Source organism: Eutrema salsugineum, unplaced genomic scaffold, assembly GCF_000478725.1.
Source record: "Eutrema salsugineum unplaced genomic scaffold, Eutsalg1_0 scaffold_1, whole genome shotgun sequence".
In the NCBI taxonomy this organism is placed as follows: Eukaryota; Viridiplantae; Streptophyta; class Magnoliopsida; order Brassicales; family Brassicaceae; genus Eutrema; species Eutrema salsugineum.
Genome location: NW_006256909.1, coordinates 19918999 through 19929930, shown reverse-complemented (window position 1 = coordinate 19929930; position 10932 = coordinate 19918999). Strand labels below are relative to the sequence as shown.

Below are 10932 nucleotides of genomic sequence, written 5' to 3'. Positions count from 1 at the left end.
CTTTTTCATACGCTGTTCTTCACCAGAGCCCTCTGTACGGTTTGCTCTATCAAAGTCGTCGCCATAAGTATCATTAGACATGGCTAGGTTCTCGACTAGTTCCATTGCCGCATTGATCTCCTTCCCAAGAAAATTTCCATTTGAAGCTGTATCGAGTTGGTTTCTGATCTTGGGGAGTGCACCTCGGTATAAAGTACTCAAGAGGGATGCCTCTGAGAAGCCGTGGTGGGGGCATTGGTTAGTGTAGCTTCTAAACCGTTCCCAAGCTTCGCTAAAGCTCTCGTTGTTGTGCTGCGTGAAGCTTGAGATTTGGTTTCTGAGCTTAGCCGTGCGTGATGTGGAAAAGAACTTTGATAAGAACGCCAGTTTACACTGCTCCCAGGTTTGTATAGAACCCCTCGGGAGGTTCTTTTCCCACTGGTGAGCTTTATCACCGAGGCTGAATGGGAACAAGCGTAGCTTGAAGCTATCTTCCGAGACACCATTGATCTTAGTTAGGTCGCAAACCCGATCAAACTGATCTAGATGCTCAAGAGGGTCTTCTCCGGCTAGACCGTGGAACTTTGAGTTCTGCACCATGTTGAGTAGGGAAGCTTTAACTTCAAAGTTGTTGTTTTGAACCGGTGGAGCTTGAATCCCAGCTCGGTATTGGTGCGCATTAGCTCGGTCGTTCTCTCCAACAAAGACCGGAGGAGGTTGTCTCTGAGCTTGTGGCGGTGGCGGATGAACATGGTGGGCTTGTTGCTCGTTTCTATTAGCTTGTTGTTGGTTTTGCTGAGCAAGCCTTTCGTTCCTCTGAGCATGTTGTTGGTTAACATAAGCTTGTTGTTCATTCCTGCCTGCCTGCGCCTGATTAGCATGAGCCTGGTGTTCGGCTTCGTGAGCCTGTTGCTCGATCCTTTGCTGTTCTGCCATTCCAAGTCGTTCAAAATGCCGTTCCCTCTCGCGAGCTCGCCTCTCAATCCGGTTGATGTTGTCGTCGTACGGTAGAGGCGGTTCTGTGCTCCGATACCTGGTTTTCATGCACCTGAAAGCAGCACAAGAACTTGCAAAGAAGTGAGTAAAACAAAGAAAGGTAAAATCTTGAACTCAAGAACAAACAAAAGACTAATGCTCCGACAAGTTGGCAACGGCGCCAATTGATAGATAAGACATTTTAGGTCTCAGGGCTATCAATCCCCTTTGTCGAAGTAGCACAAAGAGGTATCAATCCAGACAAGTCAACGAGACACTAGACTATGATGTTTGTTCATTTAAGTCAAGACAAAAGGTGAAGGTTTCGAACTAAGCTAAGTAACAAACAACTAAGCATGAAAGGTAAAGCAAATGATTAGATCTAAACAGAGACAGGATGCAAATAATAACTAAACGATTCAGATGATGATAATATGCAATAAAGCAAGGGACTTTAGACGAGATACTTGACTCGGGTGCTTCCAAGTTCAACTAGTTGGTTAATGAATCAAAACATCAAGCGGTTTCATTTAACTTTGAACTCAAGGCATGTTAATCTTCTCATGAAAGTATTAAGCATCTAAACTGATTCTCCTTCATACCAAAAATGTCTTTTGAGAAGCATCGAATCAATCAGCAATAAGAATCAGTTCAAAAATGTCATTTAAGAGAACAAACTATCACTCTCGCGATGAAAGACTCTTAAACCCTTAACCGAGTGGTTCAGACATTTCTACAAACACTTTTGATGCGAGATATGTCTCAGATCTGAACCTCAAGTGATGTGCTTGGATCCAGCCTAGAGATCTCGTCGGTTAAAGAATGAAACATGCAAGACTAGACACCTAAACCCACTAATCTACCTTGAAAGCACCCTAATCTACTCATCTAAAGCCGCTTAAACGACTACTCACTAATCATAACGAGCTCACTAAGTCCTTTGCAAGACGTGTAGCTGGTCATGATGAGGAGTTTAATGTTAGATGATAAAAGAAATAAAGAAAGAACAAGATTTTTCATGCAAAAACGAGACATCGGATTAGAATGATCAAGTTTCACCAAAGAGGCAAGTTCTTAAAGCTAAAAACAGATAAGAGATAAGATGATTAGGTTTTTAGTCTCAAAATGTATATATAGCAAAGGTAAAGTGTCGCGGGTCAGCCCGGAACAAACCGGGTACTGAACCGCGTTCTTGGGCTGATGGGTGAGTGCCACGGTGTGTCGGAGAGTGAAGCCGAGGTCTTCATGTCGAGGAGCGCACGTGAGTCCAGATCCAAATGAAGATCTCGTGAAGAACACGTCAAGAACATGCATGAACCCTAGTCTTTGATCCATCTTCACGTGTGTGTTCTTGAGCAGCTTTGTTCTTGATTCTGGGCTTGTGACAATGGACCTCGGCATGAAATGCCAAGGCGCTTGGACGTCGAGGGGTTCGGGAGAACAGGGTCCGGCATGCACGCCGAGGTCGCTACACCGAGGTGCATGTTCAACACTTAGTCGTTTCCAGCTCCATTCTTACGTGTGCATGCCTTGATCCCAACGTGCCGAGGTATCAGTACGAGGCCTAGCTCAGGATACTTCCAAAATATGAGCCTTGACTTGGCCGATGTCGAGGCAATGATGCCAAGCCCTGAAGAAACACTTAGCGCGTATCGCAACATATTTGGGCCCGTATCGACCATGTCGCCCTCCGGAAGCAGTAACTTTCGACCCACGACTCCGAATGCTCTGAGACCAGTTTCATAGTCAAGGTGACTCAATAAACTCGAACTTTGGTGAAGAAACCGTCGGAGCTTGGGTAGTGGAAGTCTTCCTGGATTTCACATCTTTGAATCGCATCGAAATCACCGGAAAATAAGCTGTTCGGACCGATGTAAACTCCAGAGACTTTATCTTTCAAACCACTCGTCCGAATTGAGCGATCCCTACTGTTCTGAAAAGTTCTTTCACAGATCTCAAACTTTGATGAAGACCGGGTAAGCTGATTTGGTCTGGAAAGGCTCCGTCCGCCGTGACCTTTGTACTTCGCCGTTCAGTTCTCGGATGCGCGTAATGTTGATGCATCTTCCGGAAGCTGTATCTTTCTCCCTACTGGTCCGAATTGGATGATTCCAACTGTTCTGGGATTTTTGTTTGATTATCTCCAACTTTGCTGAAGACCCCGCCAACTGATTTGGACCGGAAGGTTCCCCGGATTTCTGATCTTTGAATTGCGCAGACAAGGACAGATTTTGGTCGAGAAAAGCTTCCCGCGGTAAGAAAAATGACCGAGGGCTGTGTACCGCGGTGAGCTTTTTGGTCGTAAAAATTCTTTCGCCTCGGCCAAAACTCGACCCGCGGTATTAACACCTGATCTTCGACTCAGGCTGACTTTGGTCGATCGGTACGGACTTTGGTCGGTGCTGAACGATCGGTAAGCTTTTTGGTCGAGGTTGGACGATCGGTAGGGATTTTGGCCGGTAATGAGCGATCGGTAAGGATTTTGACCGAGGTTTCTGTCCGTCCGGTACACGATTTGGCCGAGAAATTCCTCCAAGCGGTTTTCACCATTTTTGACCGTTTTCTTCACCGTCTTCTTCTCTGCTCCTCTTCTTAAGCTCCAAATGACTCCCAAAGCACCTGATAAAGACCTCAAAACATGCAAAACTCTTTGGGACCTAATGCAAGCCCTAAATCCTATTTTCATGCCTAAAGACTCAATTTACATGGGAAAACACATGATGAGGACTCTAAAATGCACTCTAAATGATGTAAAATATAGACATATCAGTACCGCCTAGTCTAGTACTAAACCTAGAAAGAGCTTTTTATGTATGATTGGTGTAGAAGCAAACAGGTTGGTTATCATCATCGATTTTGTCATTATTCCCTCAAAATGTATTTGACCTTTGAAAACAGTTTTTGAAACTCAAAACACGTTTGAAAGTTTTAAGAAAACCGAAAAAATTAAAAATTTTAAAGGAAAATGCAGAATGCAAGGGCTCATGCAAGAAAAGATGGTCAGTAAGGATTCAAATCCTCCCCTATACTTAAATCACACTGCCCCCAGTGTGAAATAAATCAGGCAAGGATGAGAAATAGAGTATGTGAAAATTTAAAAGATGAAGGGAAAGAAAAACTTATCTGGTGTTGGTGATGGATTGTGAGGTGGTTGTGGAGGTGGTAGGATGTTGAATGGTGGATGGTGGATGATGGAGAGTGGTGCTTGATCAAATTTGGACTGATTTGAATCAAGGTAGAGGTGGAAGTGGCCAAGGGTGGCCGGATTGATGCTGGCCACGGTTCAGAGTGTCGTGGCCGTGGTGGGATGCTTGCTGGCCGCGGGCCAAGTTTTCGTGGCCACGGAAAAATCTCTTCTGTCTGCGGCTGAAGGCTCCTCGGTCGCAGTCAGCTCCTTTTCTTCTTCTTCTCTTTTTTTTTAAACATTTTAGATGCATACCATGGCCTGTGTAAAATAAGAAAAACAAAATTTTAATAGAAGAAGAAAGTTAAACAAAAACAAATAAGTACCTAAATGGGTTGCCTCCCATCAAGTGCTTTGGTTTATAGTCCTTAGCTAGACTTTGTAAAGAAAAAGACTTAGTTCAAATAAGATCTTGTCCTAAGATAAGTCCTTTTCGAAATCCTCATGTTTTCTCTTGCAGGTTCTTCATTAATCCAGAGTTCTTCTGGTTCAAATGCATGGGCTTTATGATTTCCTCCTTTGCTCTTTAGTGGTGTAGCTTCATAGAAGATGTCTTTGTCGATATTTGCAAAAGAAACTCTCCGTTTGGGCCAATCCATGATTGCTCCAGCAGTTGCTAAAAAAGACCATCCAAGGAAAAATTGATATGAGTCATTTTGGTCTTCACAATGTATAGATCAACAGGGGCTATGCAATCTCCAATCCTTAGAGGAATGTCTCGGGCTATCCCTCTTGGTGTTGCACTTGAATCATCTGCTAAGCTAATCTTCGTCCTGGTACTTGAAATGTGCTTAATGCCAAGTCTCAAAGCAGTAGCTTTGGACATCATGTTAATGCAAGTTCCAGAATCACAAAGAATATTGAGGATTCTTTCACCTCTGATGTCACAAGAGATAAAAAATTGACCTTTGTCTTGAACTTTGTGCAGAGTTCAAACTAGTCTACCTTCTTCGGTATATGTGAACAAGTCTTTCATCTCTTGGATAAACTCTTTGCTATCACAGAAGAAGTGGCCTATCATGTAGTCTCTACATGCTTTGGCAAATAAAATTCCTTTGGGCAGAGTCTGAACTACTTGATTGAAATCTTCAAGTGCTTTTTTGCTGATCTTGTTTGTGTAGTCACTGGCTTCTTGGGGATCTTTGAGATGGATCCTGTAAATAGCTGCATCAAGTGATGATCTAGGAAAATATAGATATATGGATCTTCTGAAATAGGTAGAGATGTTCTCCTTAGACTCCTTTCTGTATCTGAAGAAAACTTGACGGCAGCCTTGCTTCCAGATGTCATCCAATCCATGGTAGAGAGGAATAGACTTCACAAAATTGTTGAATTTGATTTGTCTCTCTCTGGATATGTGATGTGTGCTGTCGTGAGGGTTGTCAAGTTTTACCCTAAATGAAATCAATAGCCGCAAGTGCATAGCTGATCAATTGTAGTACTTAGGGATCAAATCCACAGGGAAGGAGGATCTTTTCCTGCAAAAAGCCTTTGAAATAAGTTAAAGTAAGGAAGTCTAGAACAAAAACGGTTTTGTGGGGGTTTGGTAGTGTGTTTAAAATCTAAAAACAAAATCTTAAAAGAGAATACGGAATGGCGTAATAACTAAACTTAACGAAAATAACTAAAAATAATAAAAACGGATATTCTAATGCTTAAATGAAAATGAACTAAAAAGGAAAGACAATATTGAACTAAAGCTTGAAAGAAAATCGGTGTAAATCAATGGAGAAGAAAGCGTTGGGGTTCAGGGAAGTTTTCTCAGGGGTACGAACGATTCAAAACATTGCTAGAGAGTAACTTGATAAGATCTTAGCTTAAACTTTTCGAACTGGAGTCACGGACGTATGAATACGCCACTGTCGTGATCATAGACAACTATCTCTCTCAACCCTGACCAGTAGGTTTCCACTCTGGCCCTCGAAGAGAAGAGATGCATTATGTTTAAGACTCGTCCTAATTCACAAATCGCCCATAGGTAGGTTTCCACTCCTATGTTTGTATTGCTCTCCCAAACTAGATCTGATACCTGATGAACACTTTCGTGTCACCAAGCATCTGTATCAGATTGTAGTTCATGACGCTACTCTCATGCAGTAAAAACGAATTCAGAAGAAAAAATTCTAAGATTCGGCTCAAAAGCTCATGGAATCCTCATCGAACATATAAATCCCCATCAAAAATCCCTTAATCCCAACAATAAAACTACTCAGACATAATGAACAAAATCAAAGACATAGTATTAATAAGTAGAATAGAAACCGAAATTGAAAAAGAAAGAACAAGGGTTCAAGAGAAAAAATCTCTCTCTCCCTAAAAGCTAAAGCAAAAACAATAAAAGTTTGAAGTAATGAAAGATGATATTCGGTTCCTAGGTTACACGATTTCTAGGGCTCCTAAGACATGTATTTATAGTGCTCAAGACCTCTCTGGACGTCACTTAGGGTTTCTCCAAATGTGGGCTTCAGAAATGGGCTTTTTGGGCTCGGAGGTTGAAGGCCGCGGTCGGGAGTGCTCTGACCGCGGTGGATGAGTGGTTTGCCGCGGTCGGGATGCTCCTGACCGCGGGAAAATGCTTGTTGGCCGCAGGTGGAAGTGCTGGCCAGCTGGTTTACGGAACATCTTGCTCTTCGCGTATCTTTTGATTGAACCGTTGGATTGCCAAGCTGTAAAGTGCACTAGAAATCTGATACTTCCATCTTTAAGGTCTCCAAATTTGAGCTGGATCAGACGGTGAGAAGGCCTTCAATCAGGGGTGAACTTCTGACGGTTTGACTCTGAGCTGAAATCTGGTTTTCTATCCATTTTGTTAAGCTTTTCCCTAAGTTACCTGAAAAGAGTCTTGAAACTACAAATACTAGAAAAACGTAATAAAAGTACTTAAAAGCAATTAAAAACATAGAAAAAGTATTTCAAAACGATCCATAAAAGTGGTCAAAATACGGTGTTATCAACTCCCCCAGACTTAAACCTTTGTTTGTCCTCAAACAAAGCAAAAGCCTAAACTGGTTAAGTGAAAACAAAAATAGGGAATGCACAAATCTCATAGACATGAACTCCTAAACTAGGACCAAAGATAGTGCATCAATCCAAAACTTAGTCTAGAAAATTCTCACCAAAGCACAAAGATACTAGTCCACTTTTTCCGTCATACAAAACTTAAACAAATTAAATCTTGATTTCAGTCAACTAGCTCTATACATTCATTAAGTTCAATAGTGAGTTCTAATTAAAGACATCATCCAGGGTAGACGGCGTTTGGCATTAAAGGGCTATTTAAGTGGTGGAGTTAAACTGTTTCGGGTTACCTGAAGATCTGGAAGATGCAAGATATTATGCAAAACCGCAAGAGAGATAAGGACCTGTTGATGACCACAGTTTTCCAGTCACTTCTTCTTGCCAAATGTTGTTGCATAATCCTTCCTCCTTTGTTGTAAACAGCTGTTCCCCCAGATTCTTTCCGGGAATCAGAAAACAATCTCCAAAACTCCATAAAATCAAACTCCAGTTGCCTTGGGACTTAAAATTCGACCTCTCTAGACTCTCTAAGGTTTTTATTTCCTTTCTTTTCTTATTTTCGGATTTTTTTTTTTTTGGAAAGGAAATGCCTTTTAAAGAGAGAGAGACGAAATCTTAAAAGAGAATACGGAAATTAAATGGCGTAATAACTAAACTTAACGAAAATAACTAAAAATAATAAAAACGGATATTCTAATGCTTAAATGAAAATGAACTAAAAAGGAAAGACAATATTGAACTAAAGCTTGAAAGAAAATCGGTGTAAATCAATGGAGAAGAAAGCGTTGGGGTTCAGGGAAGTTTTCTCAGGGGTACGAACGATTCAAAACATTGCTAGAGAGTAACTTGATAAGATCTTAGCTTAAACTTTTCGAACTGGAGTCACGGACGTATGAATACGCCACTGTCGTGATCATAGACAACTATCTCTCTCAACCCTGACCAGTAGGTTTCCACTCTGGCCCTCGAAGAGAAGAGATGCATTATGTTTAGGACTCGTCCTAATTCACAAATCGCCCATAGGTAGGTTTCCACTCCTATGTTTGTATTGCTCTCCCAAACTAGATCTGATACCTGATGAACACTTTCGTGTCACCAAGCATCTGGATCAGATTGTAGTTCATGACGCTACCCTCATGCAGTAAAAACGAATTCAGAAGAAAAAGTTCTAAGATTCAGCTCAATAGCCAATGGAATCCTCACCAAACATATAAATCCCCATCAAAAATCCCTTAATCCCAACAATAAAACTACTCAGACATAATAAACGAAATCAAAGACATAGTATTAAGAAGTAGAATAGAAACCGAAATTGATAAAGAAAGAACAAGGGTTCAAGAGAAAAAATCTCTCTCTCCCTAAAAGCTAAAGCAAAAACAATAAAAGTTTGAAGTAATGAAAGATGATATTCGGTTCCTAGGTTACACAATTTCTAGGGCTCCTAAGACATGTATTTATAGTGCTCAAGACCTCTCTGGACGTCACTTAGGGTTTCTCCAAATGTGGGCTTCAGAAATGGGCTTTTTGGGCTCGGAGGTTGAAGGCCGCGGTCGGGAGTGCTCTGACCGCGGTGGATGAGTGGTTTGCCGCGGTCGGGATGCTCCTGACCGCGGGAAAATGCTTGTTGGCCGCAGGTGGAAGTGCTGGCCAGCTGGTTTACGGAACATCTTGCTCTTCGCGTATCTTTTGATTGAACCGTTGGATTGCCAAGCTGTAAAGTGCACTAGAAATCTGATACTTCCATCTTTAAGGTCTCCAAATTTGAGCTGGATCAGACGGTGAGAAGGCCTTCAATCAGGGGTGAACTTCTGACGGTTTGACTCTGAGCTGAAATCTGGTTTTCTATCCATTTTGTTAAGCTTTTCCCTAAGTTACCTGAAAAGAGTCTTGAAACTACAAATACTAGAAAAACGTAATAAAAGTACTTAAAAGCAATTAAAAACATAGAAAAAGTATTTCAAAACGATCCATAAAAGTGGTCAAAATACGGTGTTATCAACTCCCCCAGACTTAAACCTTTGTTTGTCCTCAAACAAAGCAAAAGCCTAAACTGGTTAAGTGAAAACAAAAATAGGGAATGCACAAATCTCATAGACATGAACTCCTAAACTAGGACCAAAGATAGTGCATCAATCCAAAACTTAGTCTAGAAAATTCTCACCAAAGCACAAAGATACTAGTCCACTTTTTCCGTCATACAAAACTTAAACAAATTAAATCTTGATTTCAGTCAACTAGCTCTATACATTCATTAAGTTCAATAGTGAGTTCTAATTAAAGACATCATCCAGGGTAGAGATCTGATACTTTCATCTTTAAGGTCTCCAAATTTGAGCTGGATCAGACGGTGAGAAGGCCTTCAATCAGGGGTGAACTTCTGACGGTTTGACTCTGAGCTGAAATCTGGTTTTCTATCCATTTTGTTAAGCTTTTCCCTAAGTTACCTGAAAAGAGTCTTGAAACTAAAAATACTAGAAAAACGTAATAAAAAAGCAATTAAAAACATAGAAAAAGTATTTCAAAACGATTCATAAAAGTGTTCAAAATACGGTGTTATCAACAGGAACTATGCAATCTCCTATTCTCAAAGGAATTTCATGAGCTATTCCTTGAGGTGTTGCATTTGAATCATCAGCTAAACTAATCTTTGCTCTAGTCCTGCGCAGGTGTTTGATACCAAGTCTCAAAGCAATTGCCTTGGACATTATGTTATGACAAGCTCCAGAATCACATAGCACGTTTTTAAACATTTCTCCTCTAATAGAACAAGAGATAAGAAACTGACCTACACCTTCTATTTTATGAAGTGTTTGAACAGGTTTACCTCTTCTGGCATGATTGAACAAGTCCTCTATCTCAGGGATTGATTCTTTGCTCTCACAGAAGTAGTGGCCTATCATAAAGTCCTTGCAAGCTCTGGCAAACGTGATTCCTTCAGGCAAATTTCGAACCACATCATTGAATTCGTCGAGCTTCTTCTTGCTGATTTTGTTAGTGTAGTGGCTGCACTCTTCCGGTCTTTGGAGGTGGATTGAATAAACAGCAGCATCAGGTGATGTTCTGGGAAAAGTCAGACGTCTGGCCCTCCCAAAATAGGTTCTGATATCCTCCTTTGTCTCCTTGCTGTACTTAAAGAAAACTTGCAAACAACCAAGATGCCATATATCATCGAAACCTGTGTAAAGAGGGATCGATTTCACAAACTTGTTGAATTCAATGAGCCTTTCTCTGGAGATTGGTGCTCCTAATTCCACCATTTTGTCTGGATTCCCTCCTTCTATGAACAGACGATAGTCTTCGTCCTCGAGGTAGTGCCCTTCATATTCATCCTCATATGCTAAAACTATGTTGCAAGGGAGTACCTCATTTTCTTCTTGAGATGTTTTGGAGCTGATAGCATACACCGTTTGCTCCTGAAGAGGGGTTTTGACCATCCCAGCAGATGTATCAAATGAGCATTGACCTGTAGGAGTGGAAAAGGGCTAAAAGGCATCTGAAGGAGTGCTGGCCGTGGGTAGAAGCTTCACGACCGCGGGTGAAGAGGGCTTTGCCGCGGTCAGGATGCTCACGACCGCGGCTGGAAGCTTGTTGGCCGCGGTCACGTGAGTTCCGACCGCGGGAATGAGGCTCCGAGTTGTCTCCTCAGTTTCGTCTGCTCCTTTGCCATCTGAACTGATTTCTGCACCTTCTAACTCCGTCTCCTCCTCTTTTAGGCTAAGATCTTCGATGAGAAGCGTCGAACCATTCGTTTCACATCCTTGCATAAGCTTTTCGAC

At 41.6% G+C, this 10932-nt stretch overlaps 1 non-coding gene across 1 annotated transcript; it reads left to right on the top strand.

The window, feature by feature from the left end:
- The first annotated feature begins 217 nt into the window (after positions 1–217).
- LOC112082614 lies at positions 218–324 on the top strand. Its single transcript, XR_002897280.1, has one exon. It is a non-coding gene; the product is annotated as a small nucleolar RNA R71 (small nucleolar RNA).
- The last annotated feature ends 10608 nt before the right edge of the window (positions 325–10932 follow it).